Genomic DNA, 13,197 nt, shown 5'->3' with positions numbered 1-13,197 from the left:
AAAATCCCCTTTCCATCGCACGTCATAATCTGATAGATAAAGATGAAACTTCAAAACAACGATTTTTTTTGATTTTCAGTCAGCTCATAAGGTACCCACTTATCGAGCTTTTTCACCTTTCCAATTTGCTTCAAATGCTGCACAACCACAGAAGTGCCGACATTGAGTTCTTTGGCAACTTCTCATAAGAGGATCAGCTTCAGTAATCTTCTCAATTGGTCATTGTCAGCTTCCAATGGCCAGCAAGCTCTTGTCTCCTTTGAAAACTTCTTGAACCACCACTGCAGTATATGTTTGTTAGCAGTTCCTGGGCCAAATGTATCGTTGATATTGTGAGTTGTCTCTGCTTCTTTAAGATCCATTTTGAACTCAAGTAAGAAAATCTCTCAAATTTACTTTTTTGTCTAACATCATTTCCCTAATCTAAAATAAATGTAAAATAAACAGCAGGTAATAAGCAAGTAATAAGTCGTTAACAAAAAAACATAAAATGAGAAATGCACATTAAAATGATGTATAATATAGCCACATTTATTTAAGAATGTAACTCAATATCAAACAGCAACTGTCAACAATGCAAAACCGCGATTATTTTTGCACCAACTAAATATCATGACTAGCATCGTTTCAGTGGGAAGTTATGAGGTGAATTTAAATGCCACCTGGTTAATGACTATCCATGGGCCTTAACAGAAACTTTATTAGTTTTATTAGTTTTCCAGGGAATGTAAAGGTAAAAGTGAGAAGGTGGATTTTTTAAAAAAGAAGAAAAAAAGGAAGCAAGAAACAAAGAGAAAGAAATTGTCTTGCATCCTTAATATTTTACACAATGTTAAATATTAAACAAGATTATTTAAACAATCTTACTTATGTTAAGATTAATAAATATGAAAAGACTATAGGGTAGAACATTTTAAAAAATTCTCAGCTTCCTGATTTTCCTAATGTGACATCATTAATGGTGACTGTTGCTGTATAAAATCCCCATTGACAGACATTGATGTCTGTCTGCACATCCATTAGCCTCTCATAAGGTCATGAGGATGACGGGATGAGATGGTTGGATGGCATCACTGACACAATGGACATGAGTTTGACCAAGTTCCGGGAGATGGTGAAGAACAGGGAAGCCTGGTGTGCAGCAGTCCATGGGGTTGCAAAGAGTTGGACAGGACTGAGTGACTGAACAACAAAAGTTGTGGGGCAATTTCTTTTGTCTTGCCTTTACATGTTTACATTACTGTCTTGCTCTGACTCTTAGAGACCATTTACTACTTCTGAAATTATAAGTGCTTGATGTATGACTGCTTCTTGCAAATAGCAGTGTCACAAAAGAAAGGACAAGAATTCTGGTTTCGATCATTTGTACTTTCTTAGGACAGAACAAGATTTCCTACTCTTCAGCATGTGTTGATGGCCTCACCTGCTCAAGACTGAGATAAGTCCAGGGATTTTTGTTAGTTTGGTGTTATCTTAACATGCTTCAGTCAAGAGAGAGATTTTGATATTTTCCTTTTCTTGATGGTGCCTTTCCAACAGAAGTGCTTCTTAATCCTAACTGTACATTTTAATTACCTGCAGAGGTTGAAAAAATGGGCTCCACCCCTAGAGATTCTGATTCAATTGGTTTGGAGCCCAGCTTGCAATTTTAAAATATTCTCTATTTCTCTGCTCCTGCCCATTCAACAGACAGCCGCAACTTCCATGCTGTGCCAGCCACATCCCTGAGACAAGATGGTGAAGGCCAGAGTGAACGGATTCGGCCACATCAGGCACCTGGTCACCAGGGCTGCTTTTAATTCTGGCAAAGTGGACATTGTTGCCATCAATGACCCCTTATTTTACCTTCACTACATGGTCTACGTGTTCCAGTATGATTCCACCCATGGCAAGTTCTACGGCACAGTCAAGGTGGTGAACAGGATGCTCATCATCAATGGAAAGGCCATCACCATCTTCCAGGAGCAAGATCCTGCCAAAATCAAGTGGGGTGATGCTGGTGTTGAGTACATGGTGGAGTCCACTGGGGTCTTCACTACCATGGAGAAGGCTGGGGCTCACTTGAAGGGTGGCACCAAGAGGGTCATCATCTCTGCGCCTTCTGCCCATGCCCCCATGTTTGTGATGGGCGTGAACCACGAGAAGTATAACACCCTCAAGATTGTCAGCAATGCCTCCTGCACCACCAACTGCTTGGCCCCCCTGACCAAGGGCATCCATGACCCCTTCGGCATTGTGGAGGGACTCATGACCACAGTCCACGCCATCACTGCACCCAGAAGACCATGGATGGCCCCGCTGGGAAGCTGTGGCGTGATGGCTGAGGGGCTGCCCAGAACATCATCCCTGCTTCTACTGGCACTGCCAAGGCCATGGGCAAGGTCATCCCTGAGCACAATGGGAAGCTCACTGGCATGGCCTTCTGCATCCCCACCCCCAAAGTGTCTGTTGTGGATCTGACCTGCCGCCTGGAGAGACCTGCCAAGTATGATGAGATCAAGAAGGTGAAGCAGGCATCAGAGGGCCCCCCTCAAGGGCATTCTAGGCTACACTGAGGACCAGGTTGTCTCCTGCAACTTCAACAGCAACACTCACTCTTCTACCTTTGATGCTAGGGCTGGCATTGCCCTCAATGACCACTTTGTCAAGTTCATTTCCTGGTACCACAATGAATTTGACTAGAGCAACAGGGTGGTAGACCTCATGGTCCACATGGCCTCCAAGAAGTAGTGCCCCCAGACCCCCAGACCCAGCAGGAGCACAAGAGAAGAGAGAGTTCCTCAGCTGCTGGGGAGTCCTTACCCCACCTCGATCCTCCACCATGCTAGGAATCTCCCAACCTCCACACGTTTTCCATCCCCAAGGCCCTGAGGAAGGGGAGGGGCTTAGGGAGCTGCCTTGTCCTGTACCATCAATAAAAGTACCCTATACCCCCCCCAAATAAATAAATAATAAAATAAAATATTCTCCAGGTTAGGAGTGAGTGTAACATGCCTCTGGTGTCTAGGAAAATTCTTTGTGAGGCAGGTAGTCTCCAGGAAATGGCAGATAAGTTGAACCACATTGGTAAGTAGGCTACAGAGGCCAGATGATTTTGAGTGAGGACATGGCTGGACCTATTTCACTGCAAGCATAGTGCAGTATCTTACCTACATCATTTGGGGGTAAAATGATAGGGACCTGAAGGTCTCACCTTAGTTTCATTGTCCCCTTTTGGGAACTGTGCCTTAATTTCCTCATCAGTAAAATGGAATAAGTTTGAGGTCATATTTTTGTTTGAGGCAAAAACCAGTATCAGTAAAGGTTTGCCACAATGAGCTTTGTGTAATATCATCAAATTGCAGTCATGCAAACACAGATGAGAGTTGGGGAAGTGGAAGCAGCAAAAATGTGTCTGGGGTCCTTGTTTAAGTTGATTGACAGGGCTCCACAATGATGTGGACTTGGAATCTCCTACTAAATCCCAGCAACATGACATAGTGTTGCTGAAGAAATGCTACAGTCTCCACTGACTGAGGGTTAAAACTACCACTTCTCTTTGGTGTTAAAAAAAGGGGCTCTGAGAACTGTGTTAAGTCACTTCAGTCATATCTGACTCTTTGCAACCCTATGGACTATAGCCTGCCAGGCTCCTCTATTCATGGGATTCTCTAGGCAAGAATACTGGAGTGGGTTGCTGTTTCTTTCTCCTGAGGATCTTCCCAACCCAGGTATTGAATCCTCATTTCTTTTTTTTTAATATTAATTTATTTAGTTTAATTGGAGGTTAATTACTTTGCAATATTGTATTGGTTTTGCCATACATTGACATGAATCTACCAGGGGTGTACATGTGTTTCCCATCCTGAACCCCCCGCCCACCTCCTTCCTCATCCCATCCCTCTGGGTCATCCCAGTGCACCAGCCCCGAGCACGGTGTATCATGCATTGAACCTGGACTGCAATTCATTTCACATATGATAATTTACATGTTTCAATGCCATTCTCCCAAATCATCCCACCCTCTCCCTCTTCCACAGAGCCCAAAAGACTGTTCTATACATCTGTGTCTCTTTTGCTGTCTTGCATACAGGGTTATCGTTACCATCTTTCTAAATTCCATATATATGCATTAGTATACTGTATTGGTGTTTTTCTTTCTGGCTTACTTCACTCTGTATAATAGGCTCCAGTTTCATCCACCTCATTAGAACGGATTCAAATGTTTTCTTTTTAATGGCTGAGCAATACTCTGTTGTGTATATGTATCACAGCTTTCTTATCCACTTATCTGCTGATGGACATCTAGGTTGTTTCCATGTCCTGGCTATTATAAACAGTGCTGCGATGAACATTGGGGTACACGTGCCTCTTTCAATTCTGGTTTCCTCCATGTGTATGCTCAAGAGTGGGATTGCTGGGTCATATGGAAGTTCTATTTCCAGTTTTTTAAGGAATCTCCACACTGTTCTCCATAGTGGCTGTACTAGTTTGCATTCCCACCAACGGTATAAGAGGGTTCCCTTTTCTCCACACCCTCTCCAGCATTTACTGCTTGTAGACTTTTAGATAGCAGCCATTCTGACTGGCATGAAATGGTACCTCATTGTGGTTTTGATTTGCATTTCTCTAATAATGAGTGATGTTGAGCATCTTTTTATGTGTTTGTTAGCCATCTGTATGTCTTCTTCGGAGAAACGTCTGTTTAGTTCTTTGGCCCATTTTTTTGATTGGGTCTTTTATTTTTCTGAAATTGAGCTGCAGGAGTTGCTTGTATATTTTTGAGATTAATTCTTTGTCTGTTGCTTCATTTGCTATTATTTTCTCCCATTCTGAAGGCTGTCTTTTCACCTTGCTTATAGTTTCGTTTGTTGTGCAGAAGCTTTTAATTTTAATTAGGCCCCATTTGTTTATTTTTGCTTTTATTTCCAATACTCTGGGGGGTGGGTCATAGAGGATCCTGCTGTGGTTTATGCTGGAGAGTGTTTTGCCTATGTTCTCCTCTAGGAGTTTTATAGTTTCTGGTCTTATGTGTAGATCTTTAATCTGTTTTGAGTTTATTTTTGTGTATGGTGTTAGAAAGTGTTCTAGTTTCATTCTTTTACAAGAGGTTGATGAGTTTTCCCAGCACCACTTGTTAAAGAGATTGTCTTTGAACCTTCATTTCTTACGTCTCCTGCATTGGCAGCCGTGTTCTTTACCACTAGCGCCACTGGGAAGCCCATGGGACTGGACCTCTTCCATGGGTCAAGATGTCCTGCTGCTAACCAGGACACCAGTGTGCAGGGTGGTGGAGCCCTGCTTTTACCACCAGCACCTTGGGAGCCTAGCATACTCTGCAGGGAGGCCTAAGCTTGTTGACACTTGGGCTTACAAGCTTGTAAGCTTACAAGCTTACACTTGTAAGCAAGAGTGCTTACAGTCAGAGTTTAGTTTGCAGCTCTGGGCCTGGACCCATGCATGAAGTAGTTACTTCAGATTCTGGTTTCCCAGGATGAACACTTTTCCTCTTCTAATTCCCCACCCCTGCCTATAACTGGAGCCACAGGCCATGTCTGTGAGTATGGACTCCCTCCTGCTTCTGCTCCTACCTGGCTCATCCTATGGCTCTCAACCCCAAATTGTGTTCCTATTTAACTGAGCCATAATGCCAGCCCAGCAGTCCCATAACCAGGGGAGTAGCTTCATAAGATGGCCACTGAGTATCTGCCATAGTCTAGGATAGGGACTTAATAGCCCCTCCTCACATTCAGTCTAAAGTCTTGAATTATACAGAATGCCAGATGGCACTAGTGGTAAAGAACCTGCCTGCCAGTGCAGGAGACATAAGAGACACAGATTCAATCCCTGCATTGGGAAGATCTGCTGGAGGAGGGCGTGACAACCCACTCCAGTATTCTTGCCTGGAGAATCCCATGGACAGAGGAGCCTGATCAGCTACAGTCCATGGGGTCACAGAGTAGGACACATCTGAAGCAACTAAGCACGCATGCACAGACATGGAAAACAGAGGATTCCCTCTTTTATGATAGTTGTGCTATTAATGAAGTACTGAACCCTCTCATCCTGGGATAAATCTCCCCAATATGTTTGGTTTCTCATCACAGTCTATAGTTTCTCTCTCCTCATCTCAGGTTATGGAGAATCGAGCCATGTATTGCTTGCTTGCTTGCTGAGTCGCTTCAGTCATGTCTGACTCTTTGTGACCCTATGGACTGTAACCTACCAGGCTCCTCTGTCCAGGCAAGAATACTGGAGTGGGTTGCCATGCCCTCCTCTAGGAGATCTTCCTGACCCAGGGATCGAACCTGCACCTCTTACGTCTCCTGCGTTGTAGGTGGATTCTTAGCTGCTGAGCCACAGAGGAAGCCCCGAGCCATGCATAGTGTCTTGGTAAAAGGGCAATCAAGGACAACTTATTTTACATATGGGGAAAAGGGGGACAGAGAATTTTGATGAAGTGTAACTGTGACAAGTGAATGAGATCTGAAATAAGAACTCTTGTTTCTATCAAAATGGTGGTGTGGGGGTAAAAGGGTGGTGATCGATGAGAACAATGGTGGTGGTCAATTGTACCACTTGAGAAACTTGGATTGCAGGGACAAACAAATCTTCATTTAATGACATCTCAGTTTTCTCATTTATAAAACATGAAAACAAGAGTACTTCACATGTCAGGATGCTGTGAGGGTTAGGAAAAATATATGTGAAAAGAACTGTGGCAGGGTTTGGCTTTTGTAAGTAAGCAAGACAGTAAGTGCAAACAGGTGCAACCACGAAGTGGGTAGCTTTGAAGAGTCGCTATCCAAGGCTTAACTATATAGTCCAGAGATCTCTTGAGATAGCTTCTGGGAGCATCAGTTCTTATGGGGCCCTGGAGCAGTCACTCCAAAGCCCTTCCCTCAGGTTGGTCTCTACGGAAGCATTCTCTTTGAAGAGGGACCCCTAAGACCCCCAAAAGGGCTCTCTGGCCACATATGCCCAGTTGCACAACCAGAGGCAGGGGCTGCCCTGGATGCTGCCCTAGGGGCTGCCCTCATCCCTTTATATCTATGATTCCTGAAACTAATTGGGCTGTAGAAGTTCAATAGTATCTTCTTCATTATAATGAAATGAGGTTATCCTAAGCAGAGCATTTAGCTCAATGCCTGGTGTGTACTAAGCATTCAACAAAGGTTTTATTTTTGTTGTTTTTTAGTTGCTAAGTTGTGTCTGACTCTTTGCGACCCCATGGACTGTAGTCCACAAGGCTCCTCTTTCCATGGGACTTCCCAGGCAAGAATACTGGAGTGGGTTGCCTTTTCTTTCTTCAGGGGATCTTCCCCACCCAGGGATTGAATCTGCATCTCCTGCGTTGGCCGGTGGATTCTTTACTGCTGAGCCACCAGGGAGTAGTTTTAAATCCTAAGCTAGGTTTATGGGTCAAAGTGCTTCCAAATTCCAGAGTCCTTCCTCTAGATTAGGAAGCAAGTGAATATGCTCTGGGTTAAGGCCAATTCATGGAATGTCTATGCCACCATTATGAATGATATTTATTCACTCATATATTTATTTATACATTTAGTACACATTTACTGAGCATCACTTATGTGTGTTGCCCTTGCTCAGCACATAATTCTCTGATCTCTGGTGCTTATGAATGGCAGCTGCACAGAGTGTTTTATCAGGAAAACCCACCTCTGAACATCACTTTTCCTTTTGCGTGCTGATAAAGCTAGCAAGTTAGAAAGAGCTCTGATCATGGCACCTTTCAGGCCAAGGTGTGAAATATAGAGTTAGTCATGTGTGTGTTTTACAGATAAGTAACTGAAGCCTGAGAGGCCTGAGGCCCCAAGTTTGGAACAGTACTTCAGAGGCCATATGAGGCAAGAATCTGATTCCTTGATTAGTTTAGGAAACAAGGGACCTTTCCAGCAGACCCGTTGCCTCTGTACAAGGGTGAGATAATTGGTCTTTACATTGTCATTTACACACAGGTGTTCTTTTCTTTCTGAAGAGGTGTCCTTCAAGGTTAAATGAAATAGCATTTGAATAAGTCTAGAACAGTGGTTTTTAACTCTGACTGTATTAGATCATCTGAAAAGCATTTTTAAAACACTGATTTTGGAGCCCCACCACTGCTGCTGCTGCTGCTGCTAAGTTGCTTCAGTCATGTCCGACTCTGTGCGACCCCAGAGACAGCAGCCCACCAGGGTTCCCCATCCCTGGGATTCTCCAGGCAAGAACACTGGAGTGGGTTGCCGTTTCCTTCTCCAATGCATGAAAGTGAAAGTGAAGTCACTCAGTCGTGTCCAACTCTTAGCGACCCCAAGGACTGCAGCCTACCAGGCTCCTCCGTCCATGGGATTTTCCAGGCAAGAGTACTGGAGTGGGGTGCCATTGCCTTCTCCAAGCCCCACCACAGACCAACTAAATAAACATTTGTGGGAGCAGGGGTCTGGGGGCCTTATATTGTGTTTTAAAGCTCTCCAGGTGTTTCTAATTAAAAAGCTCCACAGTCTAATAACCAGTCATTCTTATACACAGTCAGTGGTCTAGAGATCAGTGCTTTTGAAATTCTAATGCACATTTGAATTATCTGGGATCTTGTTAAAATTCAGATTCCGATTCAGTAGGTCAAATAGGGCTGTAAAGTTCCCATTTGCAACAAACTCTCAGTTCATGTTAATAATGCCAGTCCCCAGATCACACTTGAAAGAGCATCCCCAGAAGGTGCTCTGGATTCTGGTCATCCACTGGTCACCAGTGTGTCCAGCCAGAGGCCTGGAAGTTGCCTCTTTACTTCACCCACTCATCTGTACCCTATCAGCTCTTGGTCACTAGTTCTTGCCAATGCCAGCCCACTGTTCTCTGTAGCTTGTCAACTTAAATGCACAATGTGAGAGTTGCAAGTTTTATCTGCAGTAAAATGAGGACTGCAGCCAGGAGACAGCACCTCAGAGAGCTCTGAGAAACTGCCCCAAAGAGGCAGCAGGGGAAAGGTCAGTATATATGATTTTTTGTGAACAGGGAATACATGCAATCAAACACATTATTTTTCCAGAAGGTTTCTATTAGTCTTGTGAAGCTTTTGCTAGTCCTGAGGAACAGTGTCACCATGAAGGATTTTAGTGTTCCAGATAGGAGGAGATGCAAGAATTGGGCTCACAAAAATCAGCTCCTGAGAATATCTAACTATCTAAAGACCTGTCCTGTCAGTTTTCCTGGGGCACAGATTGCCTCATTTCTGCTCCTCACCCTGAACTCCTTCAGGGGATGTTGAAAGTCAGCAGCAAAAAATGATTTAATCCTTGTAGAAGTAAATGGCAAGCACCCAGGTATGTGTGTTTGTGTGTGTGTGCTTAGTCAGTCAGTCATGTCCAACTCTTTGTGACCCCCAAAGACTATAGTCGCCAGGCTCCTCTGTCCATGGGATTATCCAAGAAAGAATACTGGAGTGGGTTGCCATTTTCTTCTCCAGGGGATCTTCCCGACCCAGGAACTGAACCCGCATTTCTTGAGTCTCCTGCATTGGTAGGTGGATTCTTTAGCACTAGTGCTGCCTAGGAAGCCAGAGCACCCATGGCAACTGCAATCTGTGGTTGACAAGTTCTTAATTCTTTCTTGGTAGACTGGTCACCATTCTCTTCCACATTCATCTACTGTCACTCCCCATCCTGGCTGTGTTCTTTGATAGACCACCTCCTGATGGGGGTTTTCCATTCCTTTTTAGCTCTGTGCATGCCTTTTTCACTCTGTAGAAAGCTCTTCCAGTACTTGACCTATGTTGTAAGAGAAACAGAATTCCTGGGCCTCTGTCTGCACCAGACACATATTACAATTGTCCAGGAACAACTTGCCCTACTGGTTCTTTGCTAAGTTCCTAGAGCCCAGCTCAGCACTTATCAGGCTCTTAAATAAAACAGTTCTTGAATTTAAGAAAGAAAATCCAAAATTTGAATGAGCAAAACCAAACAAAGACATCAAATACTCTCCTCATCAAAATAACATTCTTTGAAGATTATACATTAGGGTTTAAACACCCACATTGGGGAAAAAAAGATGTCCTTTTCATTATAGGGGACTGGAATGCAAAAGTAGGAAGTCAAGAAACACCTGGGGTAATAGGCAAATTTGGCCTTGGAATATGAAATGAAGCAGGGCAAAGGCTAATAGAGTTTTGCCAAGAGAACGCACTGGTCATAGCAAACACCCTCTTCCAACAACACAAGAGAAGACTCTACACATGGACATCACCAGATGGTCAACACCGAAATCAGATTGATTATATTCTTTGCAGCCAAAGATGGAGAAGGTCTATACAGTCAGCAAAAACAAGACTGAGAGCTGACTGTGGCTCAGATCATGAGCTCCTTATTGGCAAATTCAGACTTAAATTGAAGAAAGTAGGGAAAACCACTAGACCATTCAGGTATGACCTAAATCAAACCCCTTATGATTATACAGTGGAAGTGAGAAATAGATTTAAGGGACTAGATCTGATAGACAGAGTGCCTGATGAACTATGGATGGAGGTTCGTGACGTTGTACAGGAGACAGGGATCAAGACCATCCCCGTGGAAAAGAATGCAAAAAAGCAAAATGTCTGTCTGGGGAGGCCTTACAAATAGCTATGAAAAGAAGAGAAGTGAAAAGCCAAGGAGAAAAGGAAATATATAAGCATCTGAATGCAGAGTTTCAAAGAATAGCAAGGAGAGATAAGAAAGCCTTCCTCAAAGATCAATGCAAAGAAATAGAAGAAAACAACAGAATGGGAAAGACTAGAGATCTCTTCAAGAAAATTAGAGATACCAAGGGAAGAGTTCATGCAAAAATGGGCTCGATAAAGGACAGAAATGGTATGGACCTAACAGAAGCAGAAGATATTAAGAAGAGGTGGCAAGAATATACAGAACTGTACAAAAAAGATCTTCACAAGCAAGATGATCACGATGGTGTGATCACTCATCTAGAGCCAGACATTCTGGAATGTGAAGTCAAGTGGGCGTTAGAAAGCATCACTACGAACAAAGCTAGTGGAGGTGATGGAATTCCAGTGGAGCTATTCCAAGTCCTGAAAGATGATGCTGGGAAAGTGCTGCATGCAATATGCCAGCAAATTTGGAAAACTCAGCAGTAGCCACAGCATTGGAAAAGGTCAGTTTTCATTCCAGTCCCAAAGAAAGGCAATGCAAAAGAATGCTCAAACTACCACACAATTGCACTCATCTCACACACTAGTAAAGTAATGCTCAAAATTCTCCAAGCCAGGCTTCAGCAATACGTGAACCGTGAACTTCCGGATGTTCAAGTTGGTTTTAGAAAAGGCAGAGGAACCAGAGTCAAATTGCCAACATCTGCTGGATCATCAAATAAGCAAGAGAGTTCCAGAAAAACATCTATTTCTGTTTTATTGACTGTGCCAAAGCCTTTGACTGTGTGGATCACAAGAAACTGTGGAAAATTCTGAAAGAGATGGGAATACCAGACCACCTGACCTGCCTCTTGAGAAATCTGTATGCAGGTCAGGAAGCAACAGTTAGAACTGGACATGGAACAACAGACTGGTTCCAAATAGGAAAAGGAGTACGTCAAGGCTATATATTGTCACCCTGCTTATTTAACTTATGTGCAGAGTACATCATGAGAAACGCTGGGCTGGAAGAAGCACAAGCTGGAATTAAGATTGCTGGGACAACAGCTCCCCAGCCCCAGGCCAGGAGGCCCAGATGGGGGAACCCCACACTGGACCCCTCTGGTCGATGGCAACGGCTGGACAGGAAGTGAGGAAGGAAGCAAGGAGGGCACCGATGGCAGTGAGGGGGTGGGGGGCGATGGGGGCCCAGACGCAGAAGGTGTCTGGAGTCCAGACATCGAGCAGAGCTTCCAGGAGGCCCTGGCCATCTACCCGCCCTGTGGGCGGAAAATCATCCTGTCTGATGAAGGCAAGATGTATGATCGGAATGAACTGATTACCTGCTACATCAAGCTGAGAACAGGAAAGACCCAAACTCACAAACAGATCTGTAGTCACATCCAGGTTTTGGCCCGAAGGAAATCGAGGGAAATCCAGTCCCAGCTCAAGGCCCTGAATGTGGACCAGGTTTCCAAGGACAAGGCTGTCCAGACAATGGCCACCATGTCCTCCTTCCAGCTCATCTCAGCACCTTTCCTGCAGGCCAAACTGGGTCCCGCTGGTCCTCAGACCTCGGAGCTTTTCCAGTTTTGGTTGGGGAGTTCTGGGCCCCCTTGGAATGTTCCTGATGTGAAGCCATTCTCGCAGACACCGTTCTCCTTGTCACGGACTCCTCCATCTACTGACCTCCCAGGGTATGAGCCCCCCAAAGCCCTCTTACCTCCCACTTTGCCCCCACCTGCCCCATCACCCCCAGCCTGGCAGGCTCGGGCTCTGGGCACTGCTTGGTTGCCGCTGGTGGAGTTCTCGGCCTTTGTGGAACCACCAGATGCAACTGATTCTTACCAGAGGCACCTGTTTGTACACATCAGCCAGCACTGCCCCAGCCCTGGAGCGCCTCCCCTCGAGAGTGTGGACGTCCGGCAGATCTACGACAAATTCCCCGAGAAAAAGAGGGGTCTGCGGGAGCTGTATGATCATGGGCACCCCCATGCCTTCTTTCTGGTCAAATTCTGGACGGAGCGTGCCCAGCTGGAGGACGGAAGTTTCATGTACCGCCTGCTGCGCTCACCCATGTTTGAGTACCTGGTGAATTTTCTGCACAAATTGCGGCAGCTGCCTGAGCGTTATATGATGAACAGCGTCCTGGAGAACACCATCCTGCAGGTGGTGACAAACAGAGACACCCAGGAACTGTTGCTCTGCACTGCCTACGTCTTTGAAGTCTCCACCAGTGAGCGGGCGGCCCAGCACCACATTTATTGCCTGGTCAGGGACTGAAGGGGGACCCCAAAAGTGGCTCACCCTCCAGAATACCCTCTCCTCCCAGGCAGCACCTCCAGCTTTCCCCATGTTTCTTACATGGGGAGGGGACTGCTCCCTATTAGGACTCTAAAAGCTGGGTGGTGAGTGGAATGGGCTGGGACTGAGAGGGGAAGATGGATCCTGATTTTGGAACCTCACAGGGGTGTCTGAAAGGACAGATCACCCCAGAGCATTAGGCACTGAGGACAGGAGTGAGACAACCCCTGGGATAGCACTGGTTTCTGTCTCTGACAGGTGCCCTACCTTTTCTTTGTTCTGGATGTTCTGGAGGGCCCCAG

The 13,197-nt window shown here is 45.1% G+C and overlaps 2 pseudogenes; both read left to right on the top strand.

Moving 5' to 3' along the window:
• The first annotated feature begins 1,734 nt into the window (after positions 1-1,734).
• On the top strand, positions 1,735-2,730 carry LOC138436914 (glyceraldehyde-3-phosphate dehydrogenase pseudogene; annotated as a pseudogene).
• Positions 2,731-11,687: 8,957 nt separating this feature from the next.
• On the top strand, positions 11,688-13,197 carry LOC138438122 (transcriptional enhancer factor TEF-4 pseudogene; annotated as a pseudogene).

This window comes from Ovis canadensis, chromosome 3, assembly GCF_042477335.2.
Source record: "Ovis canadensis isolate MfBH-ARS-UI-01 breed Bighorn chromosome 3, ARS-UI_OviCan_v2, whole genome shotgun sequence".
Taxonomy (NCBI): domain Eukaryota; kingdom Metazoa; phylum Chordata; class Mammalia; order Artiodactyla; family Bovidae; genus Ovis; species Ovis canadensis.
This window is presented reverse-complemented; position numbering and strand designations above follow the sequence as displayed.